General features: G+C 42.9%; 1 long non-coding RNA gene across 1 annotated transcript; it reads right to left on the bottom strand.

Moving 5' to 3' along the window:
* Window positions 1-15,555: 15,555 nt before the first annotated feature.
* Window positions 15,556-23,629, bottom strand: LOC142142666 (uncharacterized). Its single transcript, XR_012689268.1, has 3 exons — window positions 23,404-23,629; window positions 22,994-23,040; window positions 15,556-16,071 (listed from the first exon to the last, which is right to left on the bottom strand). It is a non-coding gene; the product is annotated as an uncharacterized LOC142142666 (long non-coding RNA).
* Window positions 23,630-25,907: the final 2,278 nt, after the last annotated feature.

The raw sequence follows: 25,907 nt of genomic DNA, 5'->3' as shown, positions 1-25,907 counted from the left end.
CATCCTCATCAATATCCTCAGTAGCGCTCGGAGTTAGCCCGGCATCCCACTTAAGGCTGGATGACTCCGGCACTATTATTGATTCCTCTGAAGAAAGCGTTAGTCCTGCTGCTGCTGTTGCTGCTGCTGGGGGTGAATCGTCATCCCAGAGGCAGGTGAATAAAATGAGCAGTCCTACATTTCAGCAATTAACTGTGAAACAATCCTTTGCGAGGGGAAGCAAATATGACAGCAGTCACCCAGTCGCCAAGCGAATCACAGACGCCATGGCTGCAATGTTAGTGTTAGATCTGCGTCCAATCTCCACCATAAACGCAGCTGGTTTTTCACAGTTAATTGAGGTTTTGTGTCCGCGTTACAGAATTCCATCGCGACACCATTTCTCCCGTAAAGCTATTCCACAACTATACCAAAAAGTGTGTAAAAATGTAGAGATTGCGCTGAAAAATGCCATTCTGCCCACTGTTCACTTAACCACAGATATGTGGACAAGTGGAAGTGGCCAAACCAAAGACTATATGACTGTGACAGCCCACTGGGTTGGTCATTCACCTTCACCAGCAGGAACAGCAGCAGCATGTACACCACTACGTAACATTTGTCACAGGCAGGCCACTCTTTGTATCACCGGCTTCACTAACAGGCATACGGCTGACAATTTGTTACGCAAACTGAGAGATGTGATTGATGCATGGCTTATACCACTCGGACTCTCCCCAGGGTATGTCATTTCAGATAACGCCAACAATATAGTGCGAGCATTACAGCTGGGTGATTTCCAACATATTCCCTGTTTTGCTCACACCATCAACTTGGTGGTGCAGAGCTTCCTACGAAACAACCGTGAGGTGCAGGAGATGCTTTCGGTGGCCCGTAAAATTTCAGGCCATTTCAGGCATTCAGCCACAGCATGTAGGAGATTACAGCAGCTCCAAGAGCAGTTTAACTTGCCCTGCCACCAACTTAAGCAAGAGGTGGTAACTCGGTGGAATTCCACCCTGTACATGCTTCAGAGGATGGAGGAACAGCGCAAAGCCATCCAAGCATATTGCACAAGTCATGACATTGGGAAAGGAGGGGGGATGTATTTCACTCTTGCACAGTGGGGAATCCTTTCAGTGCTGTGCAAGGTGCTGAAACCATTTGAAGTTGTGACATGTGAGGTCAGTGCAGACTCTGCTAGTTTGAGCCAAGTCATTCCTTTAATTAGACTATTGGAAAAGCAGCTTGAGAAAATGAAGGAGGAGCTGAAAGCAAGCAATTCAGCAAAGTATGTTGGCCTTGTCGATCAAGTACTTAATTCGCTTCACAATGATCCTCGAGTTATTAAGATCTTGAACTCGGATCAGTACGTTTTGGCCACTGTGCTTGATCCAAGGTTTAAAACCTACATTGAGTCTTTACTTGTAAATGAGCGAGATGTGAACTTTTGCAAGGAGCTATTGCTCAGCAAGTTGGCCGCTGAACTGGGCCTCGGCTTGACGACGTGTCCTCCTTCACTTTCTCAAGCTGTTGCTCGTAAAAAATTAAATTTCCAAAAAAGAAGCAGGGAAGACACAGGGGGCAGACGAGAACAATTTAACATCTGGGCTGGTTTGAAGGATTTTTCAAAAAAAAGTGTCACTTTGCCCATAAGTCCATCCAATATGAGTATAAACATGCAAAGGATGGTGGAGGATTACTTTCAAGAGGTAGTTGATATGGAAATGTCAGACAGTCCCTTTCCTTACTGGGAAGAAAAGCAAGCTATTTGGAAACCCATGTACAAACTTGCTTTGCAATACCTAAGCTGCCCACCCTCCAGTGTGTACTCTGAACGAGTGTTCAGCACAGCAGGGAACTTAGTCAGTGATCGCCGTAGAAGGTTACTTCCCAAAAATGTGGAGAAAATGATGTTTATAAAAATGAACTACATCTTCCACGAGGAAGGCCTTCACCATCCAAGACATGCAAGCACTGACTGTTCTCTAATGGCGGATTCAAGCGGCGATGAATTGATAGTCTGTGATGATGACGATAACACTGATGAGGGTGAGGATGAAGCTGAAGATGATGCCGATAACATCTTTTTAAAACTTTCTATGTAAGTGTAGGGTGCAATCTACCCCCAAAGAGGAAAGGGACTTGTGGCATTTCCATATCACATACCATCTTGAAAGGCTGCTGTTAGGGCAATTTATCCTTAAGGGTAGGGTGTCATAGACAGAGTGACCCTAAACTGGCTTTGTCCATTTTTCATAATATTGTACAGTCTATAATGGCTGAATTTTTTAGTATTTTATACAAGTGGAGGGGGGCCTAGAGAGACAGAAACCAAACTGGCTTTCTCCATGTCAATTAATATTGTACAGTCTATAATGGCTGAATTTTTTAGTATTTTATACAAGTGGAGGGGGGCCTAGAGAGACAGAAACCAAACTGGCTTTCTCCATGTCAATTAATATTGTACAGTCTATAATGGCTGAATTTTTTAGTATTTTATACAAGTGGAGGGGGGCCTAGAGAGACAGAAACCAAACTGGCTTTCTCCATGTCAATTAATATTGTACAGTCTATAATGGCTGAATTTTTGGGTATTTTATACAAGTGGAGGGGGGCCTTGAGAGACAGAAACCAAACTGGCTTTCTCCATGTCAATTAATATTGTACAGTCTATAATGGCTGAATTTTTTGGTATTTTATACAAGTGGAGGGGGGCCTTGAGAGACAGAAACCAAACTGGCTTTTTCCATTTCTTTACATATTTAACTATAAGTGTAGGGTGTAATATACATTCAAAGACGATGGCTGCATTGCCAATATGCATAGATGGAGAGGAAGACAATCTGTTTTGTGTGTAGAATAGGCCTACCAACGAAGAATTAAACTGTTTTTTGGGATGATTTATTACCTCAACAATTAGATTACTTGTCTCTAAAACAGTTGGAGCACTAAATTGGGTTAATTTAGGCCCAAAAACATGGATTTTCCCAAAAAATAGCAAAACAAAACCAAACAAAACCAAAACCAAAACCAAAACACGCAATGGAGGTTTTGCAAAACCAAAACCAAAACCAAAACACGACGGTAATCCAGATCCAAAACCGAATCCAAAACCAAAACACGGGGGTCAGTGACCATCTCTAGTTTCTATGAAACTGGAATACACACCTCTTTCACTCTAGGGTTTTCAAAGCCATAAAACTTACATGTTTTCTACTATTAACTCATATCATGTACATAATTATATATGCCAAGGTTTATTAACAATCTAAAATTAAACTCACCTATAACTTCTATGTAATGACTGTCAAAGAAATCGGATATGCTGTCAGTTTTTGGCATTAAATTGTAGTTGCCACTCTCTTGACCATTCCTGTAGTCTACCTGGATCATCAAACATTTGTTTTACCCCTCCTGGTGTGTCTACCCTGTTGCATATATTTGTGTCATCTGCAAAAAGGCATACTTTCCCTTCAATACCATTTGCAATTTCTCCAATAAAGATATTAAAAAACACTGGTCCAAGTATAGATCCTTTAGGTACTCCAATGGTAACCTTTCCCTCCTGTGAATGTACTCCATTTACTATAGCTCTCTGTTTTCTATCCTGTAACTAAGATCTTATCCATTCAACCATATTAGAATCCAATCTAAAGCTTTCAAGTTTATTTCAGTCTGGCTTTCCTGTTTCTACCAGCCCCCATTACAGGGCCAGTAGCAGGCAGCAGATGGACATTTATTTCAGGGTGGCATCAATTTCATTTTTAATCATTCTTATTTATATGTGTATGTTCATCATCATCATCAACATTTATTTATATAGCGCCAGCAAATTCCATAGCACTTTACAATTGGGAACAAACATTAATAAGACAATATTGGGTAATACATACAGACAGAGAAGTATTGAGTGGGCTGTGTGTGTTGCAATGTTGGTCAGAGGGTTGTTGTCTTGCATTAGCAGTGTAGAGGATGGTAATAGGGTAGTCTAGGAAAATTAAGACTGTGGTTGAGGAATATCATAACCTTGTCTGAAGAGGTGGGTTTTCAGTGAACTCTTGAAGGTTTGAAGATTAGAGGAAAGTCTTACTGTGCGAGGGAGGGAATTCCACAAAGTGGGTGCAGCCCGGAAAAAATCCTGTAACCGAGAATGGGAGGATGTGATGAGAGTAGAAGAGAGACATAGATCTTGTGCAGAACGGAGGTGTCGAGTTGGGAGATAGTTTGAGACAAGTGAGGAAATGTATGTCGGTGCAATTTTGTTGATGGCCTTATATGTTAGTAGAAGAATTTTATATTGGATTCGTTGAAATACAGGCTGCCAATGTAGAGACTGACAGAGTGGCTCAGCAGAGGAATAACGGTTTGCAAGGAAAATCAATCTAGCTGCTGCGTGCAAAATAGATTGTAAGGGTTCAAGTCTGACATTGGGAAGACCAGTAAGGAGGGAATTGCAATAGTCGATGCGTGAGATGATGAGTGCATGAATTAATGTTTTTGCGGTGTCTTGTGTCAGATATGTGCGTATTCTGGAAATGTTCTTTAGGTGTATGTAACATGATTTAGATATAGAGTTGATGTGGGGAATAAACGACAGTTGTGAATCAAAGATTACACCTAGGCAACGAGCTTGCGTGGTGGGATTTATGGTCATGTTAGAAATAGAAATGTCAGGCAGGAAGCTTCTGTTTTTGGTTGGGAATATTATTAATTCAGTTTTTGAAAGATTGAGTTTGAGTTGGCGAGAAGACATCCAAGATGAAATGGAAGAAAGACAGTCAGTAACGCGAGACAACACAGATGGTGAAAGATCAGGAGAGGATAGATAGATTTGTGTATCATCCGCATACAGATGATACTGAAATCCAAAGGAGCTTATTAGTTTTCCAAGAGAAGTGGTGTAGATAGAGAATAACATAGGACCTAGGACTGAGCCTTGCGGTACTCCTGCTGATAAAGGAAGCGGAGCAGAGGTGGATCCAGAGAAATTACCACTGAAAGAGCGATTAGATAGGTAGGATGAGAACCAGGATAGGACAGTGCCTTCAAGACCTAGGGATTGTAGCGTTTGTATGAGGAGCGAGTGGTCAACAGTGTCAAATGCAGCAGAGAGATCCAGGAGAATTAGGAGAGAGTAATGGTTATTATTTTTTGCTGTGATCAAATCATTGACAACCTTGGTCAGCGCAGTCTCTGTGGGGTGTTGAGCAGCAAAAGCCTGACTGAAGAGGATTCAATAGGTTGTTTGCTGTAAAAAAGTGTGTGAGGAGAGTGTAGGCAATTCTCTTGAGAAGCTTGGAGGGGCATGGGAGATGGGGCGGTCATTTACAAGAGAGTTAGGGTCAGAATTCTGTTTTTTTAAAATGGGAGTAATCACTGCATGCTTGAATAGTGATGGTAAAATACCAGTAGAAAGAGATAGATTACAGATTTTAGTTAGAGGGGGAATGAGCACAGGAGACAGGGACATACCAATTTGTGAGGGAATGGGATCAAGAGGACAGGAGGTAGAGTAGGAAGATGAGAAGAGAGTAGAAACTTCCTCTTCATTTGTGGGATCAAATGATGAGAGAGTGTCAGAGGGTGCTACAAAGGAATTAAGCTGATTGCTTGTCAAGGGAGATGATATCATTTCAAGTCTGATCTTATCAATTTTGTCCTTGAAATAGGAAGCAAGGTCCTGTGCACTGATGGTGGTTGGAGGATTTGGGGCAGGAGGATTCAGAAGAGATTTAAATGTGTTAAAGAGGTGTTTGGGGTTAGAAGCCTGAGATAGATGAGAGATTGGAAGTTAGTTTGTTTAGCAGTGTCCAGAGCATTTCTATAGGAGTGGTAGATAACAGTATATGTGATGAAATCATTAGAGGTACAAGATTTACACCAGTGACGTTCTGCTTTACGAGAACATTTTTGTAGAGTTCGTGTATCTGTAGTGTGCCATGGTTGGCAACGAATTCTACGCGAAGTATTTAGTGTCGCTGGAGCTACTTGATCCAGGGCAGTTGCTAGGGTTTGATGAAAATGGGGTACTTCCCGATCAGGGAGGAGAATGTAGAAATTGGGGAGAGAAGGTGTTGGAGAGAGATGGAAAACTGTTGAAAATCAATAGAGTTAAAATTCCTCCGGTTGTGAGGAGGCTTGGAAGAGTTTGACACTAGGGAGAGTAAAGAACTGGGGGTGAGCGAGTAGCTAATAAGGTGATGATCCGAGAGAGGGAAAGGAGTGTTAAGGAAATGAGAAACTGAGCATAGTCTAGAGAAAACAAGATCAAGACAGTGGCCATCCTGATGAGTAGCGGATTCAATCCACTGGGGGAGGTCAAGTGAGGAGGTTAGAGAGAGAAGTTTGGAAGCAGCATTGGAACGTGGATTAGAAATAGGGATGTTGAAATCACCCATGATGATGGTGGGGATGTCTGTAGATAAGAAGTGAGGGAGCCATGCAGAGAAGTGTTCAAGAAATTGTTGGTGTGGACCAGGGGGGCGATAGAGGACAGCAACATGCATAGAGAACAGGTTAAAAATCCTAACAGCATGTACTTCAAAAGATGTGAATGTGAGTGATGAGAGATTTGGTAGAACTGTGAATGTGCACTGTGGGGAGAGAAGTAGTCCAACCCCACCTCCCTGTCTGCCTCCCAGTCTGAGGGTGTGGGTGAAATGGAGACCACCATGTGAAAGGGCTGCAGGTGAGGCAGTGTCTGATTGCGTGAGCCATGTTTCTGTTATTGCTAGAAGGTTGAGGTTGTTTGAGAGGAAGATATCATGAATGGAGGTAAGTTTGTTACAAACAAAACGTGCATTCTAAAGGGCACATTTAAAGGACTTTGGAAGACAGGGGAAACAGGTGATGCGTTTGTGGTTTTCTGGATTTCTGTAGTGTTCAGATATATGAGTGTGGGAGAATTGAGGGGGACCTGGATTAGGTGATATATCACCAGCTAATAGAAGCAGGGAGGAAGAAAGCTAGGAAAGATGATTGTAAGATGTGTGTTTTTTTAGTTTCTGGTGGCAGTGTGTGGCTGTTAAAGTTATTGAATTTAAATAGGAAAAGAGTTCATGAGTGTTCACTAGAGGTGAGTGAAGTAATGAAGAGGCAATGTTAATTCCCAGAATGATCAACATGTATATTATTATCACCCGTATCACCATTAATAAGAACAAAAATGCTTGATGTACAATTAGCATGTTCATTTTTATTTTTATAAATGCATTCTGGTTTGTCAGGTCTTGCGTGTGACCTTTTCTCTTGCTTCAGATTTTTCTCAGGGCTCCATAGTTCAGTCCCTTTTGCTTTCATTTTAGTGTCTATCTCTCTCTCTCTCTCCCCTCTCTCCACTCTCCACCCTCTCCCCCCTCTCTATCCTCCATCTCTTTTATTATCTTTTCCTCTAAGGCCATCTCTCTTAATTATTATTATGCGCACCTCCTTCCCTTCTGTTTGCTAATACTTACGAGTCCACCAACAAGAACAACCCTAAGTTCTCAGAGCTTCATCAGAGGTGGTGGCCTCTGAATGAGCAGTCATCTCTTAGATGATGAGAGGGAAAACCTTCTTCTCCCTCATCCAACCCCTGTTGATGTGATTGTGAGCAATCAGTAGCAGTACTTGTCAGCAGTCACAGGATAAGAAAACTTGTTGGTTTCATTGCGAACCTACAAATCTTTCTCCACTGCAGCCACTACAGCATATATAATATATAACATCATAAACAGCAATAATATCAATTATTAAGGCATAGTCAGCAATATAACAAAGCTTACACTTCCCACTTTTTATTGTGTCCTCTGTATGACACCATTTTACACCACATAAAAACCATCTCCTTGTCCCAAAATTATCTCTGCGTCACACCTGTAGCTGTGTACTGCTTTTTTCACAACTACTTCCAATATGCCCCACTCCTTCCCACTCTTCTACCTTCTCCTTCCTCTTTTCCCCTTCTGTTTCTCTTCCCTATTCCCCCCCTTCTTTTATAAAAACAAAAAAAATAAGAGGAGGCACCTTGTAGTACACAATGTAACATGGACATACTGACAGGACCAAGAGACAGAAGACAAAGGGTAGGAATGACTCTGCCCATGAGAGCTTACATTCTATAGGGAGAACAGACAGAAGGAGTAGACAGGGAAGACATGCAACAGACCAGTGTCAATCCACTTACAAAAAATCTTTAAAACTTAATAGCAAAACATCCCTAACAACAAGTACAGAAAGTTCTTGTACCCAATCACAGTACAGTGAGTTCAAAAAAACACTATTATCAATGTTAGACTGTTGTAGATTTGTTTACTAATACACAAGTCTGTTTCAAGTCCAAATTCGGCACAGTTGCCACTGCCACTGACGCATTTCATTCTAGTAAATTGCATCTTAACCAATCAGACACTTCAGTTTGGTGTATATTCTGCAAATATATAGATACCTAAATTCGAATTAAATAAAATATTTCCCCCCCCCCATGGTGCCTACATCAATAATATTAATTTCTCTATAAATGTATAATCAATTAAAAAAATACACATTTTTAAGCAACTGTAATTGCACTGGGACTGATTCCAATCAGTGATGTCATGTTTCTATGAGACCAAAAAACAAACATCCGAAAGAGCCAGTATACCAGAGTAAGACATAATTGTTCCAAGTATGAACGACAAGCGATAATTCTGAAACAGAGATTTCTGGAAAGGGATTATCACGAAGATTTAGTTAACAAGGCCTATATTGAAAGTAGGAACACTGAAAGAGAAGAACTTTTAAGAACTAAAATTAAAACCAAGGACATTAAAGAAAATAATGTGGCTAAAATTCCCTTTCTCAATGTTATGCATAATATGGTGCGTATGCAACGGCATACTGCGACAATGTTAGAGATAAAGTACTGTTGATTAAATCAACAAAAACGAGAATTGAACATGATGACTGTTTAAAATTGTGGCAACAAGAAGGGTACACAAGGCAAGGGAACGCGTGCTCAGCAGAAGCAGGCATGGCGCAAAGCGCATGCACAATGAAAGTGAACGTTGCAAAGCGTGGCGAACTGAGTGCATGCGCGCCCTCGCCGCCAAATGTGGTTGGGGTGGTAGGTACAGCCAATACCAAAAATTTTAAAAATGTAATGAGTAAGTTGTATGATGTCTTAAGTAATGTTTTAGAAGAAGAAGATGTACCCACAGTCATTTCAGCCATTGCCCATGCCAGTAACATACAAGAAACAGTACATGGACAAGGAAAGGGAACGGTTCCACCAGCAGGGGCAGCCGCTGAAATCAGTGAGAATAATATACATTGCATTACATTACAGACGTCTAAAAAAATGTAAAAAAGCTTTACCTTTTAAAGAAAAAAAACACCTCTCTAATAAAGGTAAAAGTGTACTGTACTCAATTTAGGTGCCTTAGGTGATAAATCTGGTGGTGTGCTTCTCTAAGCCCCTGCTATGGTAGTTGATAGTAGCTGCTTGATGTCAGCTGCACAAGCTGGCTTACATAAAATTAGGCCTTTGACTATACCAGTAGACAGCGAGGCAGCATGGTCCTTGGACTATCAGCTGATGTGGAGAATACATGGGGGGGGAGGCAGGTCAGATATGTACATGTAAGTGGTTTAAACCAGTGTCCTTATTTACAGAGCTACAAAATAACTAACATAATATATTCTTTGTCTTTCTATATCTTAGATCATTAATTACTTGTGAGGAGGCTACAGTGGGTTCTACTTCTGCCACACTTAACCTGGTATCTGTAGTGTAAATTAGATTGTCAGCTCTAGTAACTAAATTACAAGTAATGTTATAGCATTGTACATACATACAGGGTATATAGATGCAATATTGACTTATTAATACACCCACATTTTTTATTGGTCTCTTTAATTTTCTTTGGAATCAAATCCACAATAATATTATTGAGTTAAACCATTGTTAAAGGGAATGGACCATAAAAAAGTTCAGTTTAACTGTAAGACAGTAAAGATGCATTTGTAATGTTTAACATAATTTTTATTATTATTAGCAATACTGAATATAAGATAGACGTAGTAGCTTGTGTTGTTCCATAACATAATCCTCCTATGTGTTCTTCCTCTGCCGCCCCTGGTGAGTACACTGTGCCTTGATGGAGTAGAGTGGCAAGAGTGGATGGTGCGCTCGCCATGCTGCTTACAGATGAGGCTACGGTAAGCATACAAGCAGGTGGACATTCTTCTGCAGGTGTACACTCTGTACAGCGTGGCTCTGTATTTGCTGGGATGGTCCTGTAAATAATAACATAGGTGTAAGTGTGTAACATTACAGCACAACATATGTATGTAAGCATTCTGATTTTGACAAATGTTGTTTTATTTTGGCAGCAAAGGAAAAACTTTACAATTTTTCTTGGTAAAATCATATTTGTACTCACCAGCCTGTTGCTGTGCCGGCGGCCTGTCAGTGCCATTCATATTCATGCCCTCTACAATGTAACGTGGCCGGATCTGTCTCCTCATATGTGGTACATTTCTGCAGGGGCCCTTCTCTCCGCGCCCATTCTCTTCCAAATCTGATGCTTGATGTCTGAGAACTTTGTGTGGGTGTGGGGGTGAGTGTGTGGATGTGGATGTGGAGGGGAGAATGTGTGTGTGTGTGGGGGGGAATGTGTGTGTGTGGGGGGGGGGTGAATGTCTGTGTGTATGGGGGGGGTTAGGGACAAATTCTGCTGTGTTTTCAATAATAAAACACATTACAACAATGGAAATATCAATAACAAAAAAAAAGAACAAAAAAACTAGAGATGAGCGCACTCGGATTTATGAAATCCGAGCCCACCCGAACGTTGCCGATCCGAGTCGGATCCGAGACAGATCCGGGTATTGGCGCCAAATTCAAATCTGAAACTGAGGCTCTGACTCATAATCCCGTTGTCGGATCTCGCGATACTCGGATCCTATAAATTCCCCGCTAGTCGCCGCCATCTTCACTCGGGCATTGATCAGGGTAGAGGGAGGGTGTGTTAGGTGGTCCTCTGTCCTGCTATATCTCGTGCTGTTCAGTTAAGTTCTGTGCTGTTCAGTTAAGTTCTGTGCTGTGCTGTGCTGTGCTCAGTCCAGTGGTGCTGTGTCCTGTGCTCTGTCCTTCTGAGGTCAGTGGTGCTGCTGGGTCCTGTGCTGTGTCCTGTTCAGTCCAGTGGTGCTGTGTCCTGTGCTCTGTGCTTCTAAGGGCATAGTTATTTCCCCAATATTCCAAAGTGTTTAAAAAAATAAAAAAAAGTTATTTAAAAAAAAATACAAAAAACTAATTACATTTTTTTTTAATTACAACAAAATTTGCACAACCAATCCTGCAGTATAAGCCCATTGGTACTGCAATATTACCAAGTTCACACATTCAGCAGTAAAAGTCCAGTGGTTCTGCAATATTACAAAGTTCACACATACTGCAGTATCAGTCCAGTGGTGCTGTGTCCTGTGCTCTGTCCTGCTGAGTTCAGTAGTGCTGCTGGGTCCTGCGCTGTGTCCTGTTCAGTCCAGTGGTGCTGTGTCCTGTGCTCTGTGCTTCTAAGAGCATAGTTATTTCCCCATTATTCCCAAGTTTTTAAAAAATAAAGAAAAAGTTATAAAAAAAACTAAAATAAAAAAAAAAAAAAAAAAATAATTATAACCAAATTTGCAAAGCCAATCCAGCAGTATATAAGCCCATTGGTACTGCAATATTACCAAGTTCACACATTCAGCAGTAAAAGTCCAGTGGTACTGCTATTACAAAGTTCACTGATTCAGCAGTGTATAAGTTCAGTGGTACGGCTATTACAAAGTTCACTGATTCAGCAGTGTATAAGTCCAGTGGTACTGCTATTACAAAGTTCACTGATTCAGCAGTGTATAAGTCCAGTGGTACTGCTATTACAAAGTTCACTGATTCAGCAGTATAAGTCCAGTGGTACTGCTATTACAAAGTTCACTGATTCAGCAGTGTATAAGTCCAGTGGTACTGCTATTACAAAGTTCACTGATTCAGCAGTATAAGTCCAGTGGTACTGCTATTACAAAGTTCACTGATTCAGCAGTATAAGTCCAGTGCTACTATCCTGTGCCGCATATAATTTTTAAAGGCTTTGCCGAGTGTGTGTGGCTTAGGGGTACGCTCTCTTGTGCTACATATAATGGAAAACCAAAATTTGGAGGATAAAGTAGGGAAAGATCAAGACCCACTTCCTCCTAATGCTGAAGCTGCTGCCACTAGTCATGACATAGACGATGAAATGCCATCAACGTCGTCTGGCAAGCCCGATGCCCAATCTCCTAGTACAGGGCATGTAAAATCCAAAAAGCCCAAGTTCTCAAAAAATAGCAAAAAGAGAAACTTAAAATCATCTGAGGAGAAACGTAAAGTTGGCAATATGCCATTTACGACACGTAGTGGCAACGAACGGCTTAGGCCCTGGCCCGTGTTCATGACTAGTGGTCCAGCTCACCCAAGGATCTAAGCCCTCCCCCCCCCTACAAAAAATTTAAGAGAGTTATGCTTTCAGCAACAACAACAAAACAGCAAAGAACTCTGCCTTCTAAACAGATGACATCACAAATCCCCAAGGCGAGTCCAAGGGTGTTGTTGGTTGTGAACCCTGACCTTCCCATCACTGTACGGGAAGAGGTGACTCCATCCAGCATTTGCAGCACGCCCTCTGCATATGCTGGAAGGATTACCCACAGTACAGTTACAGATTTGGCTAATGAAGGTGTGAATGTTGTACACTGGGAGGAGGATATTGATGTAGCTGGCGCTGAGGAGGATGTTGATGATTATGATGCAGACAGATACCAAATTGCCTTTCTCAATTTCTATTTATATTCTAGATTATATAACGGCTGAAAAGTTTTCTGTTTTACTCCTAGTGGAGAGGGGATCTGATGCAGACAGATACCAAACTGCCTTTGTCCATTTCTTTGTATATTTGAATTTCTAGTTCTACAGTCTATGCAGGCTGCTTTATTTATATTCAACTACAAGTGTAGGGCGGGGGGGAGGGGCATAGATAGCCACCAAAGTAACGTGGTCCATTTAATTTCACTTTCTAGCTCCACAGTCTGTGCAGCCTGCTTTTTTTATCTTCAAAGTATTTATATTTACAAGCCTTGCAATCTAAATTAACTAGAGGTAGTGACGTGGTAGAACTCCAAAAGGCAGTTTGGAAGCCCCTGTACAAACTGGCTCTATTTTTTAACTGAGTTGTCCCCCCTCCAGTGTGTACTCGGAAAGAGTTTTTAGTGCAGCGGGGATCCTGGTCAATGAGCAGCGAAGGAGTATGCTTCCTCACAACATTAAAAAAATGATGTTTATAAAAATAAATAATCAATTCCTCAATGAAGTACAGCACTGCCCTCCAGACAGTACAGAGGGACTCTGGTTGTGGAGTCCAGCGGGGACGAATTGATAATGTGTGAGGAGGAGGAAGTACACACTGTAGGGGGAGAGGAATCAGAGGTTGAGGATGAGGATGACATCTTTCCTCAGTAGAGCCTGTTTAGTTTGTACAGGGAGAGATGAATTGTTTTATTATTGTGGGGGCCCAAACAAACCAATCATTTCAGCCACAGTTGTTTGGTAGGCCCTGTCGCTGAAATGATTGGTTTGTTAAAGTGTGCATGTCCTATTTCAACAACATAAGGGTGGGTGGGAGGGCCCAAGGACAATTCCATCTTGCAACTATTTTTTTGGCATTATGTGACCATTCAACAGTCGTTTGCCATGTTCAAAAAGTAAAAGAAAATGCCAACAAATTCAATAAATTAAATCAAAAGTTAAATGCCCTGTCATTATTTAAAACAAGAGGTTTTGACGTGCTAGAATTAGTGTAGTGTTAAGATGTTATAAACACTACACTTGGAAATTGGAAGAGGTATTGTGGCCCCGGTATCAAATTGGGTACCGGGGCAACCCCACTACGCAGTCCAGATACTTGTTTGGTGGAATTCAGACCAGTTGAGGGTGTATTTATTTTATTGTGGCCCCGGTATCAAATTGGGTACCGGGGCCACCCCACTACACAGTCCAGATACTTGTTTGGTGGAATTCAGACCAGTTGAGGGTGTATTTATTTTATTGTGGCCCCGGTATCAAATTGGGTACCGGGGCCACCCCACTACGCAGTCCAGATACTTGTTTGGTGGAATTCAGACCAGTTGAGGATGTATTTATTTTATTGTGGCCCCGGTATCAAATTGGGTACCGGGGCCACCCCACTACGCAGTCCAGATACTTCTTTGGTGGAATTCAGACCAGTTGAGGGTTTTATTATTATATTGTGGGGACCACTCTATACCACTCTATTTAATACTTTAATTCAATTTAATACTTTAATTCTATTAGTAGTTACCATAAAGAGGAACAAAATAAACCAATTTTACCAAAAGTATAATATGACTTACAAACACTACACTTGAAAGATGGTGCCTTTAAATGAAAAAGTCAGTCTTCATTGCACGACTATGTGCAACAGGGACAGTTTTTTGGTTTACAAAGTCAACCAATAACACTTCGACCCTGTCTGTCTTTAACATACTTTGTTTGGAGGAGGTATTGTGGCCCCGGTACCAAATTGGGTACCGGGGCCACTCCACTATGCAGTCCAGATAGAGGTGTATCAGATATTAAACAACGTTGACTGTTGCTGCAAAAATTTTAAATAATATTGTGGGGCACACTTCACTACGCAGTCCATAAACTTTTTGGGTGGAATTCAGACCTGTGTAGGGTTTTTTAATAATATTGTGGTGACCCACTCCTCTAAGCAGTCCAGGTACATTATTCGGTGAGAATCATACAAGTTCAGGTTTTTTAATTTATATTGTGGTGACCTACTCCTCTACGCAGTCCAGGTACATTATTCGGTGCGATTCATACCAGTTGATGGTTTTCTTATTATATATATTGTGGTGACCCACTCTTCTACGCAGTCCAGGTACATTATTCGGTGCGATTCATACCAGTTGATGGTTTTCTTATTATATATATTGTGGTGACCCACTCCTCTACGCAGTCCAGGTACATTATTGGTGCGAATCATACAAGTTCAGGGTTTTTAATTTATATCGTGGTGACCCACTCCTCTACGCAGTCCAGGTACATGTTTTGGTGCGATTAAGACCAGTTGATGGTTTTCTTATTATATTGTGGGGACCACTCCACTACGCAGTCCAGAAAGATACCTCGTTGCAACGTTTTGGACTAATAACTATATTGTGAGGTGTTCAAAATACACGGTAAATAAGTGGAAATGCTTGTTATTGAATGTTATTGAGGTCAATAATAGCGTAGGAGTGAAAATAAGCCCAAAAACTTGATTTTTTTAACTTTTTATGCTTTTTTCAAAAAAAATCCGAATCTAAAACCTTAAATCCAAACCAAAACCTTTCGGCAGGTGTTTTGCGAAACAAATCCGAACCCAAAACATTGAGAAAATCCGGATCCAAAACACAAAACACGAGACCTCAAAAGTCGCCGGTGCACATCCCTAAAAAAAAACCTGATTTCCATTCAGTAATAATCTGAAGACATATTGAGCAGGTAGAGATTTATCTTACAGTGCCGTAACTCTTACATTACCCTTACCCATTGTCATGGAAACTCATGCTTTTTTATTATTATTTTATCATTGCTAGTAAATGCATGTAAACGGGTTTGGGAATGGAGCCCATTGATCCCGTATCCACTGTTATTTGCACTTGTGGTCAGGAGTATTTGTGCTTTGATGCAGTTTTTCTGGTGCTGCCTGCGCCACTGACTTGCGGTCGCCACCAGTGAGCATATTGGGATGAATGGAAGCGTCTGTTGACTCTTTGACAACAAGTGCAATCTCTAGTTACCCCCAGCAGGTCAGCTGTGACCTGGCATTTACCACAACACCAACCAGTCTGGCTATAAGAGGGAGAGAGAGAGAGCTTCAAGCTAAACGGGTGTTGTGGTAAATTCTTGGGGTGTCCTGGTAATTCTGCAACACATTGAGGTCTTATCTATAATAGTATAGTTATATTTCACAGTTTAGAATTTCGCTTAACCGATACTGGTACATATCACTTCAGATTCCGTCTCTCCATAAATCTCTTTGCCGAAGCCTACACAACAAAGGAATAAAAAACAGCAAGTATTAAACATAAGTCCTGTCATTTCTGTAGTTCTGCTTATACAATGTTGGGATACTTTCATTAAATAGTTTACTGTGTATGCTCTTCGCCCTACACAATACCTTAAATAATGTAAACAACTTATATAAAATAAAGACACGGAGACTTGAGTAAAGTGGCACTAAAACTATTTTATTATATCCTATTAAAACCTGGTGGCGGAGAAAGGGCACTGAAGATTAGCTCCAGTGATACCCAACCAAGCGTGGACATGGCAATATAGCCTTAAGTCCACCCACTTCTCTCATAACCCCACTGCTTGGCCGGCCTTAACCTGGCATCAGAGTAAACTGCACTCACCTCACTACTCACTCCCCCTCCCTCACTGAGCCGGGCGAGGCCCCTCCCCATGGAAGGGACAAGAGTAACTAATTGCCATGTAAGGGGACAGATACCTGCGACCTATCACGATAGAGCCGTCTATATCAGCCGCTGATCGCAGTGCCTTCCTCCCACGCTGCCGGCCCTAAGGGCCAAGCAGCCCGCCACCACCAAAACCAAGCACTCTCCACACCTCCAAACAAATGCTCTCCATAAAAATATGCAACCCCTCGTCCGAGAGGTGCACACCGGCTCTCCTATACAGATCCACCCTATCCGCTGTTATCTCAGGGTGATCAACCACAAAACCTCCAAGGGACCTAATGACCTTCCGAAGCGCACTATTAAGTTTCCTCCCCATTATCAGGATCTTTTTTAGAAGAATCAGTGATCGCCACGACAGCCTCGGAATCATAGCGGACCAGCCCAGGGTAATTGATGGTCATGTCCTGTTAATATAGTGAAGGTCCTCTCTCATCTGTATAATTAGCTCAAGGGACTTACCCTTACCCAGGTCATTCCCCCCAAGGTGGATAACTAGTCTGTCAGGGGCTCCCCACCGTTCAATTATCTGTCTTAACCAGGGCAAGAGACCTCCCCATACTAAACCCCGTTTACCTAACCAAAACACCCGTCTATCTCCTATGCTGGTAAACCTCGTCTGCACCCCCGTCTGGTTAGCTGCCCAGAAAATATAAGGGTGCCCGATGATCCACACATCACTCGCAGAAACCCCAGCAACTAAAAAAGAGACAAGAGTTAATAACTGCAATCTTTACCGGATCATCACACACAGCACGAAGGTGCACATAGGAATTTTGACGAAGGCAGCCCTTAAACGGGCCTGGAGAATAGCTGGCAAGGAAAAGTAACAGGGAGGAATGGATTTGGGTAAGGGTAAGTTACTCACATGTAGGTGAAACCCAATCAAACCCCAGAGGCGCACCACTAATCAGGCCTCTGGAGAAAAAAAACGGGAGAAAGCCCTTCGCGCCCTCGCTCAACGTGACAAGCAGATAAGCCTTGAGTAACAGGGTAGGGGATAGGAGGATCGAACAAACGGCAATGAAGATAAGGGTCAAGAGCTATCTGACAGTGACAAACAATAATAATGAAAGCATAAAGAGAGAAATAGGCAAAATAAGCACAGAAGTCAATAACCACAACATTCACATGTATCATTAATCAACTTAAAACATTAGGCCTAATGTAACTTTGATAAGCCGAAGATTTCCATCTCCCGAGTGATTTTATAGCCTCCACCGAAGCCCCCGACAAGGCCGCGGAGGTGGCCGCACCAATTCTAAAGGAATGTGAGCTGAAAAAAGAAGGGTTAAGGCCTAGCAACTTTATCGCATGTTTCAAGACCGCATTAAACTGATATCTGGTAAGCTGCGCCTTATCCTTATGTATCAGGAAAATTGATTTGGAAGGCCTAATTAGACTAAATTGGGTGGTTAATTCGACTGGACATAACTCTTTATCTTTTTGGGCCTGCAATTGTAACCAGCAACCTCTCCCCCTCTGATCCATTTTTGATCGGGCTATCTTAACGCTTAGATGATCCTCACGTATGACCACGTCTTCAGTAAGCAGACCTGCGGTGACATGACCTGCTGCTTGCCCCACTAGTTCCGATACCCTGAAAGCCCCAAAAAATGCCAGGCTAAAAGCAGTACGAAAAAGCAGGACCTCATACTCGTCCCAAGCCACCTCCACTAAAATCCTCATAAGCTGGGCTAAGATCTGTATGGTAATCGGGTGGCGCGTGTCAGTAGTGGTCGGTCTCTCTTTTGCCCACCCTTTTAGCGCCTTAGATGTTAAAAAACCCTTAGTTATGTCTACCATGCCATTCATCCGTGACATAAACGAAATGCCCGCCAGTGTAGATGACATACTAGCCTTAGATGCTCCCTCACAAAACTTCAACCACATGAACTCCATCATCGCATCCCGCTGGCCTGACTCCGACTGGTCCTTGGAGGCGCTGAAATGGACCCACTGCCGCCATGCTGCCCGATACACCCACAATGTGGATGGTGCTAGGCCGCATTCCGCTAGACCTCTTATGCCGGCGTGATGATCTGCCAAACACAAGGGGGACAGGGAATGCCTATGCTATCTGCCTGACGGGCCAGTTCACAAAATTTTCTCCATTGAAATCTAGACAAGGCATCTGCTATTTCGTTATTAACCCCGGGGACATGGCGGGCATTAAAAGTTATTTCGTATTCAAGGCACCGAAGTATAAGGTGACGAAACAACGCTATCGCCTGCGGGGAAGATGCGCTCTGGCTATTAACGGACTGAACTACCCCTAAGTTATCACACCAAAAAACAAGGTGCTTGCCCCGTAGGGCTACAGCCCATAGCTCTATGGCAACAATAATCGGGAATAGCTCCAAAACAACCAAGTTCTTCACCCATCCGCTTCTATGCCATGACTCTGGCCAAGCCTCTGCACACCACTGTCCACCCAGGTAAGCTCCGAAACCCTGCGATCCCGAAGCATCCGTGAAAAGCTCAAGGGTAGTGTTGTTTACCGGAGGGGTGGGCCAAATCCTTTTACCATTAAACTCCTTAAGGAACCTCTGCCATACCTGAAGATCATCTTCAATTTCCTGTGACAGCCTGACCGCTGCATGAGGTTTACTCTTCCCTGCTATTGCTCTTTGCAATTTACGACAAAAAACTCCCATTGTAATCACTCTGCACGCAAAGTTAAAAAGCCCCAGAAGTGACTGAACTTTTTTCAATGACATATAGGGAGAGCTAAGTGCCAGCCCAATCGCCTCCCGCAGTTTCTTCAACTTGTCCTCCGGGAGCCTACAACAACCCACTTCAGAATCAATCTCCATGCCTAAAAAAGCTAAACAATGGGAAGGACCCTCGGTCTTATCGCTGGCAATGGGAACTCCCATTACCGCAAAAAGGGCCTGCGCTGATTGTAGCACCTCTAAGCAACTGCTGGACTTGTCTGGACCAATAATCAAGAAATCATCTAGGTAGTGAGCAATCCCCCTGTGTCCGGTTCCAGCCTGAATGCACCAGTGGAGAAAGCTGCTAAACTTCTAAAAAAGGACACACGAAATCGAGCAGCCCATGGGCAGGCAGCGATCGACATAAAAACCGTTGGTGTGTCTAAAGCCCATAAACTGAAACGATTCAGGGTGGAGCGGCAGCAGACAAAAAGCTGACTCTATGTCAATCTTGGCCATAAGGGCCCCCTCCCCACACTCCTGAACTAGGGCAAGGGCATCCTCAAATGACTGATATTGGACAGCGCTAACTGCCGGATCAATGGCGGAATTTACCGACTCGCCTAATGGGTAAGACAGGTGTTGAATGAGTCTGAACTTCCCTTCTGCTTTTTTGGGCACTACGCCTACCGGGGACACTACCAAATTGGGAATGGGTACGTTCAAAAAAGTCCCTAACATTCTGCCTAAACGGACTTCTTTTGCAATTTTTTCGTCGAGAATCTCTGGGAATATAAAAGCTGATTTCAGATTACTGGGCAATGGTAAATTTAATTGTTTGGAAATAGGAATTCTAAAGCCAAATTGAAAACCTTCCTGAATTATGGCTGCGGCCTCGGCGTCACTATAAAGTAACAGCCACTTATCTAAAACCTCGAGCTTAACTGGGGATTTGGCCTTGACCCGGAGCTGTTTTAGCAGCCCCATGTCCTCTCCCACCCCTGACTCTGGTTCTAACACACTCTGACCCGGGGTGAAACCCGCCACAGCTGGAGCAGGAGTGGCGAAATCTGCAGGCCGCCCCTCTCTGACAAGACCCTGAATTGAAAACGAAGCACTTTCCTTTGCCGGGGAGGGTTTGTTGTGCCCTCCCAGCCCCAGGAAACCTCCTCCCTTGAGACACCCCCTGCCGCTGACTACTTGGCCTCATGAGGTCCATCCACGTATCTATGTCTTTAAAACCTAAAGGCAACTTCTCTCGCCCCGTCATCTTTTTACGGAACATCTCATCATAATTCCTCCAAATAACTGGCCCGTCTTTCAAATACATGTCCGTAATAAGATGGAGATACTTACACACTTTCACCTGTTCATCCGGTCTAAAATCAGTGTACAGGGTTGCGAAAACACAAAAACCTTTCATCCATCTAGGGAACGTTTTGTAGCTCTCCTCCCCCTCACCATTCTTGTCCAATGCTACCTCGAGACCTTTCTTGCCCTCGTCGGTGAGGCTAAACATGTCCACGTAATACCCCTTTTTAATTTTATCCCTGACACTTGGCCTAATGCCGTATAGCAACGCCTCATTCTCGACTCTTCCCGAATCCCCGGCTCGCGCAACTATGTCGGGGCCAAGAGCCTGGAGTGGCCTAGCAGTTCGCTTTCCCCCTAATTGTGTCTGTAAGAGCTTAATTAATTTGCGGGGCCTGTGCCCAGAACCCGAGGACTCCTCACTAGTATTAGACTTCGGGGGGCTTACATCACGTGTTTTTTGTGCATTAGAAGAAATGTTCTCACCTTTCTCCACTGAAACCTCGACCTCCGTCCCGGCTCCTGATGCCTGCTCGACCCCCGAGTGCTCCTGCGTCCCCGCTGCTGCTGCTCCCCGCAAACGATCCGCCGTGTCTGGCGAGGATCTCCCGGCTTCCACTCCCGGCTCATCATGTAGCACCCTCTGCTCCTGTGGCGCCGGATCCTGGCCCTGTGAGGCTGAAGACAAAACAGTGTGAGCTTCCGGCAGACTCAAATTGGCGTTTCCCCCAACCCTATTATCTGGCGGGGTCCCATTACGTGGAATCAATGTCGAGGAGGCGGCAGGTCTACCCCGGGGAATCTCCCGAAACTCTGTCTTGCCGCTTTCGGCCACAAAATCCCACCCTCTACAGCTAACGGGGTGGAACCCCTACGTGAGCTTTCTTCCCTGCCCCATTGACCGCTCCGATCGCTAGAGCCCGACAGTGGGGGCCCTTGCGCTACTCTGTCCGCCCCATGATGATACTCAAAAATCCTTTCGTTTACATGGCCAGCTAAAGGGGCGAACCCCACATAATCGACCCCCCTGCTGTCATGACTTGCGGACATCCACGTATGGCTCTCCCCTGCTCGCCCACTGTATGGGGGGGCAATTGGTGCCGTTGAACTCGGCTTACCCCTTGCCCTGTCTGACCTCCGAGCCAAAATTCCTCCTCCTCGTTGGCCCCTGAATATTCCCGGGCTCCCCAGTTTCTCCGTGCCCCGATCAGGCCTTGACTCCACCCTTCAGATACATTAGCCCGACGGCGGGGTGCACTGGCCATGGTCCTGCCGCCGCTGCCCTCTACCCCCGCGCCCGCAGACCCATCCCCAAGATGGCGATGCGCCTCGCCGGGGGATGGGGAGTGGAGACGGGCTGGCCTCACAGACACCCTCTTTGGACGGGGCATAATGTAAAAATGGGGGTGAACCGCAAAATCACACAGAAACAAAATAAACGGGGGAAGGAAGGGATAGAGGGGGATAAGCAGATAAAGGAATAACCAGGCAGACACAAGTGACAGGAAAAAACAAGGAAAAGCTTTAATAAAGGCAAGAAAATAGCAAGTAGGGTAACAAAACAATAGTGAGTACAGGGATCAAACAGATATATAAGAAAAAGAAAAATGTAATCCTTATCTGCTTAGCCGTGTTCTCCCACAGGATTTTGCCAGCCGAGTGACTCACCCAGGAAATTGCATCTCCTACAAAGCCACAAGGACCTCCCCTCAGCATCACTGGCCATACCCACACTCCACATTAACTCTTTCAGGTAAGTGCAAGCACGAATGCAAAACTGTCACTATTTAATTGCGTTCATCTAAAAGGGGACTCTCTTGTACTTATCAGACATTAGTTTATTATGTTTGATTAATAATCTGTCTACAAACATTGATCCATGGGCCTCTTTCTATTCACTGTTTCCATTTATGTACTTTCTACAGGACAATTACCCCTCGGTCATTGATATGAGCTATGATTTACAGTAGGATGTGGAAGATGTGGGGATATGATCTGTCTTAGGGAATGCAGGCCATTGACTTGCAGTGGCTCCAAGCTAATGACAATCCAAGGCAGAGCAATACATATATACTATATTGTTGTGCAGTTACCGCACATAGCGCATTATAGGATTAATCATAAGACTTTATACTCTCTACTCAGTGACTGCTAAAAATGCTATAGACAGGGCTGGTGCTGCCATTAGGACTAGGGCGCCAATGGTTAGGGGTATCTAAACACTGAATGACTAATATAATGTCTCTCATCTAGTGTTATTAATGTCCCCGCAGCCGTCGGCTGCTGACATTGAGGAGAAGCAGCTAGGCAGCGTCTGCTCCTTAATGTCAGCGATGGCCCAGACTGAAGGAAGCAGGAGATGTCACCCTCCCCTCCTCATCTGCTATGGTAAGAAGCAGCAAGGGGTGGGGGCACTGTCTACAAGGGTCCTGCTAACACTGGACACATTGGGGTCTTATCTATAATTATATTATTATAGTTCTATCTCCCATTTTATAATTATATTTAACTGATATTAATACCCGGAACTCCGACGCTCTATGGATCTCTTTGTCAGGCTCCTAATACTCTGGAATAAAGAACAGCAAGCATTAAACATACATCCTGCCGTTTCTCTAATTTTCCTGATACTTTCATTTATCTAAAGTAAAATAAATTGTGAAAATACTGTGGAGTCAGACAGGCCTCAGGGAAGGATAATGGTTCATGCAGATTGTTCTATTGTGTTTGAGTTGCCTGAAATAAATGGCATCTAATCGTTACTAATCTTCCTGCAATACAGGAACTTTTATCTCTTGGTGTATTCCTCATATCGTGCTCCATGTATATACATCACCTATAGTACAGTATATAGATTGGAGATTCATTGTATGTTTTTAATACTAGCCACTGACAGTCTTTACTCTGAGGACAGTCTCATAGATCTCCTTACCCATCCAGACGTTCGTGCTTTTCTTCTACAAAGTCTATGCAATCAGCTCTCAACATTCATCCGACCACGGCCCAACATCTGTCCGTCCACGCTATTCTTCTACAAACCCTAGGGCATCCACTTCGCGCCTCTTAAATAAAATATCATCAATGTATTAGAACTAATAACACCGTCTTTGTCTCCTAAACATGAGTATATACAGATCCCTTTTCTCCCACACTCCATACAATGACACTACACTGTGGCATTGCCATCCTTTGTTTCTCTGTGGGTGCCACATACAGTAAATCAGTTATGTGGCCACATTACCATAATTCTGCTACCGCAGGTCTATGAGCAATGTAACTTGTAGTAGAGTTATTATTTTACTTACCTTTACATTTCTGTTATTTGTTGTTTATTGGGGTACACAGACACAATTGGGTATAGATTTTTGAGTTACGGCACTTTAAGTGGAAACCTCACCACCCCATAATCCCTTGCAGCTCCTGTATGTCTTCAGTTTACCACTAACAAAATCCGGACAATCATTAGACGAGACAGAAAAAAAAAAGCTGCTTCCTAAATGGGAAGATCTGTGCCCCCTAACAAGCCTCTGAGACAGGGGTTTAATACTAAGTAAAATAGCCTCTTCTCTCCTACCGCCATTTAGGGTCACAGACAGAGACATGGGTATGTCCCAACACCACCCAGAATGGGTGAGAAGTATTGTTTATAGAGAAAACAGCCTGGATGACCTTGCAGCCAAATGTTTGGCTGCCTGGTATAAGTCACTATGTACTAAACCCACAGAAGGACATAATGCCCATGTGGAATAAGCCATAGATCCTAACGTGACAGAACTGCCCTACTGCAGTATAAGAGTCGTCATCTGGGCCTTCAGAATCTTCTCACTTTTCATGGATTGGAACTGACTGTCTGCACCTGTCAGATCCCACCAGACGAAAACCTAAAGGGAAAAAATTGTGATGTGAATATTCACAATACATTCGTCCTATCATTCCTCTAATGTTACAGACACAATGTTTGGGGGTACTTCATTCTGCTTAATTAGTAGTATGTTGGTAGACTTGAGCTTTTCTCTGGTTATTATCCGCAGGCTATTATATATGTATTATTTTTTCTTTATATATACAGATAAAACATGCTTTTATAGACTAGTGACATGATCACTGAATCTTTAACACTCTTGATCTTGGTTATTATGTAATAATACTAGTGTCTATTGTCTCTTGATTACTGACAGTGAATGGACCAGTGTATGTTTAAAAGCCCCTTAAATGTGAAAATGCTATTGGCGAGTGCAGCTTTGTAACCCCTCAAAAAGACCTGATTTTTCCGGCACAGTCCAGATTTGTGATGCCCAAAGGGGGCAGAGCTTAGTGATTTGGACCGTTGTCTGAGCAAAATATGGGTGTTTCTGGGCAAATCAGGGGTGAGGCCATCTTTTTGGAGGTATGGTTCCAAATGCAACATAATTATGATAACAATACAGGAACATACGTTGAGATGGTGAGAGGGCTCTGCTCACAAGAGCTTACAATCTATGCTAGGCTTGGAATGAAATATAAGGCAAATGGACCTACTTTACACTGCGGATCAGACACATATATTTACACAGGAATAATCTATTTTAGGTGGTCAGTTATACACTATCAGACATCCAATTGCTTCCTGTGAGAGAAAAGAAATTGTGCTGAGATTCAGATATGAGTGGGGAAAGTAACAAGGACAGGAGGGTGTCATGCTGTTAAAGAGGAAGAGAGAGTATAAGATCGAATTATGTTATTCTAAGCATAACAGGTATATTTGAAATATAAGTCTTTTAAGTGGAACAACTTCAGGAAATGACACCAGAGGGTAAATGTATCAAGCTGCAAGTTTACGGCATGTTTGAAAAGTGGAGATGTTGCCTATAGCAGCTAATCAGATTCTAGCTTTATTTTGTAGACTGCATTAAATAAATGATAACTAGGGGCCTGATTCATTAAGGATCTTAACTTGAGAAACTTCTTATTTCAGTCTCCTGGACAAAACCATGTTACAATGCAAGGGGTGCAAATTAGTATTCTGTTTTGCACATAAGTTAAATACTGACTGTTTTTTCATGTAGCACACAAATATCAACTTTAAATTTGAGTGCACAAATAAGCTATTAAGTATTTGTGTGCTACATGAAAAAACAGTCAGTATTTAATTTATGTGCAAAACAGAATGCTACTTTGCACCCCTTGCATTGTAACATGGTTTTGTCCAGGAGACTGAAATAAGAAGTTTCTCAAGTTAAGATCCTTAATGAATCAGGCCCTAGAATCTGAATGGTTGCTATGGGCAACATCTCCGCATTTCAAACCCGCCGGAAACCTGCAGCTTGATTCATTATAATTTTATAGTTCTGTGTCTCATTATAGAACTATCTTATTTTATGTTCATTTCAGAAAAATATAGAAAATTAATTCAGAAGATTCTGCATTTCAGTTCTCCAGTGCAGTTATACTGATTAT

The sequence above is a fragment of the Mixophyes fleayi genome, chromosome 3 (assembly GCF_038048845.1).
Source record: "Mixophyes fleayi isolate aMixFle1 chromosome 3, aMixFle1.hap1, whole genome shotgun sequence".
Taxonomy (NCBI): domain Eukaryota; kingdom Metazoa; phylum Chordata; class Amphibia; order Anura; family Limnodynastidae; genus Mixophyes; species Mixophyes fleayi.
Note: the sequence above shows the minus strand (reverse complement) of the source record. Positions and strands in the feature narration are given on the sequence as shown.